This window comes from Lichenostomus cassidix, chromosome 5 (genome assembly GCF_008360975.1).
Source record: "Lichenostomus cassidix isolate B80296 chromosome 5, HeHo_3.0, whole genome shotgun sequence".
Taxonomy (NCBI): Eukaryota; Metazoa; Chordata; class Aves; order Passeriformes; family Meliphagidae; genus Lichenostomus; species Lichenostomus cassidix.
In genome coordinates this window covers 46,848,550-46,860,256 of record NC_139486.1, presented here as the reverse complement: position 1 = coordinate 46,860,256, position 11,707 = coordinate 46,848,550, and the positions used below count along the sequence as shown (strand labels likewise).

Below are 11,707 nucleotides of genomic sequence, written 5' to 3'. Positions count from 1 at the left end.
TCTCTTTTAAAGTCCCTAAGCACCAACCACCTAAAAGCTGTTTCTAGAGGTTTGTTGTTAGAGCCTCAGCTGGAATATATTTATGATCCACTTAGCTTGCCTGTCACCTTAAACCTAGCCGTCCATCATGCACTGACAACATTTTCCTGCAGAAAAAGGTTTGTGACAATTATAATTTTCTTTACTGCTCAATAACAAATGGTTTATTGACTTACCAAAAGCCCTGCAGCCCTCTCCTGCCCAGCAGAGCACTAATTCCTACCACCCCACCCACTGCTAAGTTCTCCCACCAAAAAAGCTTTCAGCTTGAACTGCACTGACCGTAAAGCATAAGAACTTGCAGGAGACAGGCAGTGCCTCCCAAAGAAAGCACCTGCAGAAGAGTAAATTATTGTCTTTTACCCATGCCCTTTCTTGGTCAGAGAAGGAATGTGACTTGTCTCCTCCTTCTCCCAGAGTAGCCTCCAAAAGATCCATACTTGCTGTCAGTCTTAACCCATGGAAAAATAAAATTACCCCACTGGGTAGCCTGCAGGAACATAGGTATTGCAAGGGAAGTTCACAACATAAGATGGCAACAAGAGTCCTCAGCTGTCCAGAGAAAGTCACCAGAGAGAGGGCCAAGTCCACAGATCTTCCCATTTGAGGTGTATTAGGATGCTGGACATCATATTAAATATTCAGTGATCATTGCTAATGATGGAGGACTGCTCCTCTCTGTACTCAAGCCTTGGCCTCTCTCCTAATCAGCTTTGTTGAGGCAATAAACTGGTGACAGTGCATGTGTCTCATATTCTTCATAGAGAAGAACATGGAAATTTGAAGGGTTTCTCTCTTCATTTGCAGGGTAAGACGCCAAGTAGATGCTGCTAATGCCTTCACCAGGATCTCTTACAAAGCTTGGCAACGAGCTTGCTCGATGCTGTCCTTACCCTGGCATTAGGTATGCAGCTTATTTGCTTTTCATTTCTGGCAATCATCTCCCAAGAGGCCTGGGCAGGTATCTTTGATATTTTCCCACCACATATTCAGCACAAGACCCACGAGGCAGGGAGCCTTTTGAGATTACAGATGGTGCACAGAAAAATAATGCAACTCGTGTGAAATGTCAACTGAATTGGAACTTGCTGAGTCCCAAAATGCTCACCAACCCTCGGAAATCCAGTGGAGAGCCCCATCACTTAAGCCAAGTCACACAACATATTTGTCTCATGACTAGATTGACATGATCCAAATGCAGGGATGTTTTTTCCAGGCCACAAGCTGGTGCAAAGCAAATATAATTGTTCTATGAACAGTCTCCTGCATTTGTTTAGGGTTTGTCATTTCCACGAGTCTCTCATTAATAAATGAGTACACAGGAATATTCACATAACGTTAATGGCCGGGGGGCATTTCACGGAAGATTGGAAGTGACTGGTCACAGAAAAATCATGTGAAGTCTTTCCATGGGTTAAGCAACAAGCCTGCTGGCTCCATGAGGTGGCTCTGGTTTGTTTTGCTACCTTGTGCTCGAAACGAACAGCTGTGCTTAACCACGATAGCCACGGGAATAAAGCTGGGCAGATGTTGCATGGCTTCCCCATGGCCCCGGCTCAGGGACTGTACTCCATGAGGTAACATTAGGGAAGGCTCCCACCACCCTCTCCCAGCTCCATGCAACATCCCTGCCCTCCCTGATAGCCACAGCCCTCTCTCAGCTGCTGTTTATTTTTCCTAGATTTTATAGTGTAAAAGCTATAGAATAAATAGCTCGTGTGGGGGGAAAGCAAAGCACTGAGCTAAAATAGGAAAAGTAGTCTCAACGAGGAGAGGAGAGAGGCAGACTCCTGCAGCTAATAATTCTCTGCATGGCCTAGAATAAGCTAAATCAGGACTGCTGGGAGGCGTCCCCAGGGATCTGTGCTGCCTGGCTCTCCAGATGAAGAGCTTGTCTGGCTGGGCAGATCCCATCCATCACTTCATTAAAGGACAAGACCCTTCACTGCCAGAGATTCTGCATTTAGAAAGGGAAAGAGATTTGGGAAATCCTCTGGTGATCCTCGAACCCTTCAGCACCTGTTTCGCTAAAGACTTTGACAACCCAAACCAGGGCAACCACAGCAGAAATGTACATTTGTACATTTCTCTGGACTCAGCATCGCCATCCCTACCTGCCACTTTTCATCAGCTGCAATCCTGTCCCCCAAGAAGTCTGTCTCTGCAGGGCCAATCCTGGTGGCAATCCCTCGGGTTACTCAGGTAGTAGTGAAACAAAGAGTAATAGTGCTGGAGGCGGCAAGGCGGACGCCAAGGAGAAAGCACGCTGAGATTGGGGCAGGTCATGACACTGGTGTTCCTCGAAATTGGAGGCAGCCACACCTCTTCCCGCATGCGGCTGGACCCCGGGGCAGGCAGCACGCCACTTCCTGTTATTAGAAAACCTCAGGATGCTCTCGCAAGAGGAAAGCTCGTTAGCAAGTGAGTCAGGAGAAAAGGAACAAGCGCTGCCTGTGCAGCCCTGGCGGTGGGCAGTGAGCTGCCCAAATCATCTCACTTGTGGGCTCATGCTCAAGGAGCAGAGAGAAAGAGCGAGCACGGGCACACAGCACTGGAACCACCATGGCTGAGCATGGTGAGTATCTGTCTCCATGAATCCACCCAAAATTCCCAAGAACAACAGGAAATACAGCTGTTAATTTTCTGTTTCGCTTGCTTTGGGGCAAGCCCACATCCCACAAGGCCTGGAGCCAAGGAGCCCCACAGAGCCTTGGGGTGGGGGACACTCAGATGAGATAATCATCCACTCTTGAGTCGTGAGAGAAGAAAATAATAATGATAATTAAAAAAACAAGCAGCCACCATGGCAAACAAAAGCAGGGAGGCTGAGCACACACTCAGCAGCCACAGGGAGGGACAACTGCAGCCCTGTCCTCGCTGGAAGGGACCGGGCAGGCAGGAAGCACCTCGGCTGCTGTCGTGCTCGTCGTGCTCTCACTGTGCTCGCTTCTCCCCGCGGCCACGCATTATCATCATTTATTCATTCCGTGACCTTGAAATCCCTCTCCCCTACCAGAAAAACAACGAATCCCCGTCAGGAAAGTGGGCTCTACAAAAAGGAGGGAAAAGGAAAAAAAAAGACTAAAAAAAAAAAATAAAAATCACGCAACCTCCCATGTTGCTTGTATTAGGTCAGATGGGAGAACTTATTTAATTAGTGACTTTTATAGGGCTTTATTTTTCGATGCCCAGTGGAATAGTTAAGATTGGTAATAAGAAAGAAGTCTGGTCCCGTGCCAGCCTTCCTAAGACAATGGTGCAGGGAGGAAAGAGCTGAGCAATATATTTGAATGTTTTCAATGCCTTGGGTATTTGGCGGTTTTTTTTTAAACTTTATTTTTCAGTGCCATATTCTAAAACCATCTGAAGGGTGTACATGGAGGGGAGGGGAAGGAAATTGTTCAGGGCGGCCCGAGGGGAGGATAACAATGAATAATGGAACAAACCCAGGGAAACTGCTTCTCGATCTGGTTTCTCCAGGGCAGGGGAATTTTCCCCTGAATGAGACCAGCTCCAGCACAGAAAGAGGATGTCTGGCAGGTGGCCAAGCACCAAATTTTTGTTGTATATGGGAGGTGGGTGGGTCAGGTGCAAAATCATGGTGGATAGCTAGGAGGAGAGAAGAGTACAATTTGCTGCTCTGTTTGTGCTACTGTCCCTTCTCGCAACCTGTTTCTGCCGCTCATTCCTATCCCAAGAAAACACTGCAGGCTTTTTCCTCCCATACTTTCCACTGAAGGAATAGGGAAGGAAGGTTCAGTTTTACAAATTTCCCACCAAAGCACTATGCATTTCTCAGCCCTTGGGACAAACTGCAGATGCCAGGGAATGGGGCACCTTTCCCAAAAGCCCTGGCCCATGCAGCACAAATCCTGAGCAGCTCAAGGCCACTCTCCCAGGTTGAAATGCAGCACACAGAGTATAAACCAAACCAGATGCTGCGGTACAGATTTTATGGGAGTAGGTTTTTGCTCTCTTTGAGCCCAAAAGCTGTGCTACCCACTCACCTCCCACTGATAGGGGAACTTCCAGAGGCTGACGGCAAAGCTCTTCAATGCCAAGTGTTTGAAGGACATTCATAGGCCACCATGTAAGACAGTAGCCTCACCAGTGGCCAAAAAGCCCCATGCAGCCTAGTTGTTCAGTAGCCAAACTTTGGGAGGGCAGTCAGACTGTTTCCTCACAGCAAGAAGAATAATGTAACAGCATTCAATAAATTCCTAGCAAGCGCAACCAAAAAAAAGCCAGAAAAGAAAAAGAAAAAAATAAAGCCCTGTTGAGCTTTGTCCTTTGCAAAATGAAAAATATGGTTGTTTTGCTCCACGGGAGGAACAGCAGAATCAGCTTTAAAACTGACAGCAGATTTGGCCAGATTCTGCAGCCCTTTTGGCTTCAGCTTCCTTCCAATAGTTATCTCCCTGCCAATTTGGAGTGCTCAGGACACAGCTACACACCTGATGATACGCTGAGTAATGGCTTTGGCTTGCAGCTATCTGGTCCATGCAGCAGGGAAGTGGGAGGGTGGATATTTATCAGAGGCCTTCATCTGAGCAGCCGTGGCTTCTATGTGGCTGCAGCTCCCTGGTGTGAGGGCCAGTGCTGCATCACACCAGAAGGAATGTAACTGATGGTACCTGAAGGGTCTGTGGTGGCTCAGGGCTCAGCAAGTGACTGGCTGCAGAGAAACCAGCTCAAATCATTGATGGCTCTACCGGCATCATGCGACTCCAAGGTAAAGTAAAATAGACATTCTGGCATTTAGAAGTTAGGCGAATTCCTACTATGGAGATGGTGTTTGGAGGACACTCCTGCTGAGTCCCAGCTGAAGTGTCCAGGCTCACAGCACCCAGCCTGCCTTTCATGGTGTTCTGCAAACCCTCATCTTCTCCTACCTACCTCTCCCTCCAGCCTCACCATTGTGAAGCAGCACCCTCCATGCCATCTTCTGGCCCATAGGAAAAGGATTTTCTTGGGAGAGACATGGGAAAGCCAGGAGCACTGCACTGCAGCAGCAGCTGAGAGGCCAGAAGGGCCCTTGCGCAATGGCAGAAACTTTAGGAGCACATCCCGGTATCTATATGGTTATTTGTATCAGTGCTGACAAGAAGGAGCTTTCAGCACCGCAGCTTGGGTGACAATATTTCTTTCCTCACTATTCCTGCCTTGACATCAGCGAGAGAGTAGGGGCTCCACAAGGGCATTGTAAGATAGAAAAGACAATTAAAAGAAGTTAGAAATGGGAAAGGACATGTCATAAAAGTCATTATTAAGCCTTCCCTTCAGTCCCTCCACATTTTTCATGAGGATGAATGTTCCCTCTGCAAGAAGAAATTTGGAAAATTTCCACCTATTCTACTGGCTGAATCCATGAGAGTATTTCTGCCTCTGGCAATAGATTCTGCTCGAGTCTCACTATGCCGATGAGACATACGGCTCCGACGTATGGCTCCAGTATATTTCTTGAGCAAGGAGGGCTGGTGTGAGCAATACAGCAGGAGGTGCTACAAATAGGCAGAAAGTTTTGCAAAAACACGGAGTGGGAAGAGTGTGCTGTTGCCACTAAAACCTGTGCTTTCTACATCTAATGCAAACAGTCCTCTGCTTCCAAAATTGCACAAAGCCGGCAGCTAAAATAACTGCTTTTTGACCTTTTTATCTTCTCCCATCTCTCTGAGTCTTGCCATTCTCCTTTTGCCGTCCCCGGCCACCTGCCTTTGTCATTAGCAATAATCAGCAGCAATAATAGGAGACATTTCATTGCTGAGGAAGCAGCCTGAGATATTTTAGGCCAAGCCATCCGGGCTGGAGCTCACAGACCCCACTGGCCAGCAGGAAAAGACACAGCTAAAGTCACCTTTCTGCCTATCGTGGAGTTACAAGTACTGCTGTGAGCAATGTGCCTGCACAGCAGCTGGGAGGGTCAATCCCCAGTTGGAGGCTGGCTGGGCTGGTGAAGAGTTACCACCCAGCAGGGGCTTCTGGAAAAGCAAAGGAAAGAAGGAGAGAAAAAAATCAGGGGCAGCATGGCTGGAAGCAAAACTCAAGTTCAATGCAGCTCTGGGGGGACTAGTGGAAGGAAAGAGAGGAGATGTCTGCTGTGGGACAGACAGAGGTCTGTGCAGGTCCCTGCAGGACTTGCAGAAGAGGCAACCTCCTCTTGAGTGTGAGGGGCTGGAATGATGTGATTGAGACAGAGGAGGACCCCAGACTGGGGAGGATGGATGGCCAGGACAGTGGGATGGAAATGGTCTTTTAGGTGCCCAGCTCTACAGAAGCTGTCTGCAGAGGTACCTTTAAGGCTCTGGGTCTCACGTGCTTCAGTCACATTTTAAAAATAGGACAGGAGGCTTCCACATCACTTAGGTATTTTGGAAAATTTTACTCAGCCTTTCTGCAGCTCCTGTCAATCCTTCTCAGTGTGGTGCCGAGATGCATTCATGGCACGTATACAAATAGCACACTTTCCTGGCCCCTCTCAGCCACGGCTGGAGACACCTTGAAAGACTTGATAGTTGGACTTCGTGATCTTAAAGATCTCTTCCGATCTTAATGACTCTTTGATTGTATGACTTCTGCAGCCCTCCTTCACACCTCACCAGGAAAGGCTGGGGGCAGGTATGATGGATGCCTCTGGCTCTCCTGGCAGCAGTGACCCCCTGTCCTTGTGGTGCCAAACAAGACACCAAAAGCATGAACACTACAGTAACCAGAAAAAAGGCCATCTCAGCAAGGAGACGCTTTTACCTCCAGGGCAGAGGTGATGTCCAGGTTCAACTTCCTCCTTGTTTCCAGGGACATTCCCACCATGGGGGGTGCTGACCCAAAATGGAGCCTCTGAAGTCTCTGCTGCAACCCAGTGGAAAGATGACAGCACAGGACAATTGCAGAGCCCTTCACCTGCCCTGAAGTCACTGCTGGACAAAAATATCAACAGAGAAGCAGCTCAGGGTAAGAACACTGCCCTGTATGTTGCCAACTGCAGGAGTTAGCTGGGGGCAAGATGTTTCCTATTTGGGCTTTTTCAGATTGGAAAACTCTGCAAAGTTCAGCTCAGACAGTCCTATCAAGATTGTAGGGACTGTTTGTTCCCAGTTTTGGCAGGGTCGTGAATGATGCATGACTAACAGCATCCCTTAATTAGTGTAATATGCTGTACCAGGTTAGAAAGGACTCTCTAGTTCTATTTTTCCCCTGCATGTGTGTGTGTATTTCTCTTTAAAGGAGAAGGGAAAGAACTGAAAACATTGCAGTTGTGTTTTTGTTGGTTGGGGCACTGATGAACCCTGTTCCGATTGGGCTGGTTATGAATCACTGGAGAGCCATATCCACACCAAACAGTGCTGCAGCCAACCTGATGTCTGCTTGGCAGTTGTACTGAGCAAAAGCTCCTTAATTATTGTGTTTTTTGCTGTCTGAATCCTAGTGGAATAGAGAGAAAATAACAAACTACCTTTGAATTTATGAGACTGGGTGCATAGTAGGGTGGGTGTGTGTGTGCACCTGCATATGTACACATGTACTAATACACACATGGTTTGCTTTGACTCTTGGGATAAAGGAGAAAGCTGCATCACTGATTTTATTTGCCTTTGTCTATCTGACTCCCTTTGTTTCCTTCCCTGGCTGTTTTTCTTTGGGGCATTTGCAACACGTCCATCTCATCCTGGCCATCAGGAATTACATTTTCCCTACTGTGACCACAAAGAACATTGCCTGCCCTCCCACCCTTCCTCCTGTGGCACATCCTCCCAGTGCTGCTGCACCCAGGAGCTGCTCTGCCAGTCCCCAGCCACCACCTCTGCCCACTCTTTGGCCAGGGAGTCTTCATCCACATGGCACCAGCACCTGTCCTCTGCTCTGTGCATCTCTCTCGCTCCCATGCCAAGAGAAGTGCTGACACCCACCCTGAAATCCTGGGTTTAGCCCCTTCTCCTCTGACTCAGGTTTTTTCCAGAAAGGGATGCCTTGAAATCCCCCTCCTTTTTCTCCCTTCCTCCAGGGCTTGCTGGAGCCACCGGAAAGGTGCCACTGGATGATGCTGAGCCTCAGCTCTGGCCAGAACCACCACTGCTTTTTCCCACAGGACCCTCTTGGCAAGGGGGAAATCACCGACCTCAAAGGCCACGGAGCAGAGCAACACCGAGATCTCGGACCGGTGTGGTAAGAGAAAGCTCTCTCCCACTGGGTAACCCGGCAGCAACTGCTATTTCAGTAAACATATCATTTTGTGCTCAGTAAACACACATTCCAGAGGAATGCTCTCATTGTTTTTTTGCTCTGTAATGCATTAATGAAGAAATAAAGTTTAGGTTGTGTAATGGTGACAGCTTGAAGTCATTTTGCCTAGTGTTATTTCTCAGCAAAGGCTCAGCTCTCCCTGGAATGGGAGAAAGAAAAGACAACCAGATTTCACTTTAAACTCACCAACATGTGCAAAAAAAATCAAAAAACGACAGCAATTAACTCACTTCCACATGCCCCAATAAAACTACCTCTCTCACTCACTCCGAGCTCTGTCACGTATGGGGCTGTTTATGGAGGAGACAATACAAAGTGGGTTTATACAAAGCTCTTGTTTTAATTTTTGTTTTATATCCACTGGAACCCTCAAGTAGTGAATTCATTTCCTGATATAGTAAACATTTCTGATGGCCAGGATTCTTTCTCTTTTCCCAAATGAACACAAACCCCTGGTCTAACTCACCAGCAGTGCAGTCTATACAAACAGACCCATCAGCTAAATTTTCAAAGAATGCGTCTTAAGCACACAGCTAGGAAAATAAACAAACAGCAACGCCTTCATGAGAGCCCGGCAGACCCTGCCACAAGCAGGAAGCTTTTCTCCCCCAAATTTGTTTGAGTCCTCAGCTGCATGTGGAAAAACTCTCAGCTTTTCCCCATTACTACAGAAAACAACCTTGTCCTCGTAGTTGCACACCAAAGGGGGTCGGCTCTCTGCTACATGATCTCCACAGCCCCTCTGATTTGTGACCCTATTTGCACTATGCAAATGTCTTCTGACAGCTCTCTTTTCCTGTCATTAAAACAAACAATGGCCCCTGTAACCAAAAAGGAAATCAGTAACAGGCGAAAGCTGTTCTCTCTTTTTCTTTGCTTTTTTCTTATTTTTTATAATTTTTTTCTGTTTCTGGGACTAACTGTTAGTAATTATCCTGAAATATTCACAAACCTTTTCTTCTCCCAAACTGTTTTACTCATCCTAGTGGCCAGCCCAACATGTCCAATAAAATTGTACTTCTAAAAGACCTAAAAATGAAAAAAACCCAAAACAATGATCAATCAGGTAAAAACATCTCCTGTTTTTCTTTGTATTTGCATATCTCTATATTCATACACATAGGGAAAAAAAAGAATTATATTACTGATCTGAGGGGCATTAAAAATAGATTCTAGTGTATGAAGTAATGAGAAATAAGAAGGTATTTGTGGCTGGGGGAAGAGGTGCTCAAAGAGGAAGACACGCCTTTCTCTTTGGTCATCTCTCTATTTTCCAGAGGATTCATCCTGTCCTGCACTCTACATCCAGCCCCAAAAAGTGCATTGTTGATGGCCATGCCTTGCCAATGGCAGGTAGAGGACACCTGATTCCACTCCTCCCAGTACAGAGATGCTCTGCTTTTGATTTCTGTGGGAAAAACTCTCCATTTAGAGACTTCAGCATACTTACACACTCCTGGGATTTGTTTCTTTGTCTTTTAAATAATACGATATACATAATCCTACACTGGGCCAGTTTCCCACCCCATCAAACAAGCTTTGTGCCTGTAGGGCTCAGCTGAAGTCAATGGTGTAAATGTTGACATAAAATCATGGTGACCAAGTGAGAAATTAGTCCTGTAACACTTGATTGTCTTTTGCAAAAATTTTCTAAATGGTCTTAATGGTTTTGTTTGTGGTATGTGTTGCTCACTCCTGATTGTACTGCTGCCAAGTTGTACTTTTAACTGTAAACACTGGCCTCTCAGAAAATCTGAAGTAAAGCAAACCAGAAAAGATGTTCAAAATAATGCTACAACCTAATTTAATTTATCCCTTGGTAATTGCATTTGTAGATAATGAACAACGCAAACGAAACAGAACCCAAGCCCTTCCAGCTCTTGCAATTGCTTTCACATGTGGACAAACCAGTTACAGCCAGCATATGGTTAAGTCTCTGCCTGCATCAGGAGAAGTGTTTGGAAGCTGGGGGGCAATTTGAGGTGACACCAGCCTTGAATCCCTGCTCATAGGTGCCACCTATTGAACATTAGTCCATCTGCCCACCTTGGCGAGCCCACCAGGTCAGATCCTCCTTTTTCTGCAATCCCCATCCTTAATTCTTCCAGTATCAATCAATCCACTCCACATGTCGATCCCGGAGGAAATATAGCTGGGTGACTGCTTGCCAAGCTCAATTAACCATGCAATTGTAGTCCCGTCTCCTGGCCCTGTTCCAGTAAGATGTTTGCATGCTTGCCTGATTTTAATCTCATGAACTGCTCCAAGTGAATCCTGTTGAACTTAGGCCGCTGTTTGCAAATGCTACAGGACCTTTACAGATGTGTTTGACACACTGTTATTACATGAATGGTTTCTTTGGCCGTTTTTCAGTCTTTGGGCTGCTTGTAAACTATGCAGCCTGACTGCAGTTCAACTATTTGTTGTTGCCCTTTTTTTGTTAATTTTCATTTGTGCTCTTCTTGGTGAGCTTCTGCGTGTGTCCCTGTTTACCTCCGTCATGCGGCAGAGCTTCTCCACTTTGATTCCAGGAGTCTGGAACCCACAAGCAGCAATCAAAAACAGTTATGCAAACCCCTCACTGCACAGATTTGCACAAGTGTTTGTCCGACAGTTCACATTTACACAAGTATCTGCAACATGTCCTCATCCTCTGAATATGTCAGCAAGTGTTGTTGTACCTGCCTGAGCTCTTGCCAGAAGTAATCACTGGGAGAATCACTGTTGGTGCCAAAATAAACTCATGGTTTTTATTTGAGGGAGGACTTGTAAATAGTATTTTTCTAGCATTCACCCATTTCTAAGTGGAACTCCCTGTGTGATGAATGCTGTTTACAGCGCAGCTCTGTTGTGAAACAGGGAAAAGAAGGCAGATTCTTGCACTTGCTGGCAGCACGCCAAAGCAGTGGAGGAAGATACATCCCCTCCTGCTGTCATTCCATTTCTTGCCCCATTTCTTGCTCTGCTTTGCACTAAAAGCCCACATGTATATAGAGAATTTTCATGCTCTGGGAATGGCAAATTTTAAGAAAGATGAATGGGGAAGTCCTAATCTGGGTGGAGAAATTTTGACATTTTCTCTACAAGTCTGACCATCTTTTCACCACCAAAAGAGCCATTAAAGGAAATATATGGTACACCCTGCATGGAATGATGAGCCAAGTCAAAGACAGGGAAAGCTCCTTCCTAAATGGGGGAAATGTAGGTAGCAGGTGGATTTGTGAAAAGCATCTCTTCCAGGGTCAGCAAGAAATCTGCAGGAACACAGGGGGCTCAGGTGTGGGTCGGGATCTGGTGCATCACAGGAGGGAGGCAGGCCAGAGAGCCAGAAGCCCCATCTCCACCACTTTGTCTCTCCAGGTAATTGTGGATTCTCCCACACACCCCAAGAAACCCACACTTCACAATGATGAAATCACACATTTCTCCC

The 11,707-nt window shown here is 46.6% G+C and overlaps 1 long non-coding RNA gene across 1 annotated transcript; it reads left to right on the top strand.

Moving 5' to 3' along the window:
- The first annotated feature begins 2,400 nt into the window (after positions 1-2,400).
- On the top strand, positions 2,401-8,294 carry LOC146436545 (uncharacterized). The gene is made up of 3 exons (XR_014852912.1): positions 2,401-2,614; positions 6,832-6,987; positions 8,039-8,294. It is a non-coding gene; the product is annotated as an uncharacterized LOC146436545 (long non-coding RNA).
- Positions 8,295-11,707: the final 3,413 nt, after the last annotated feature.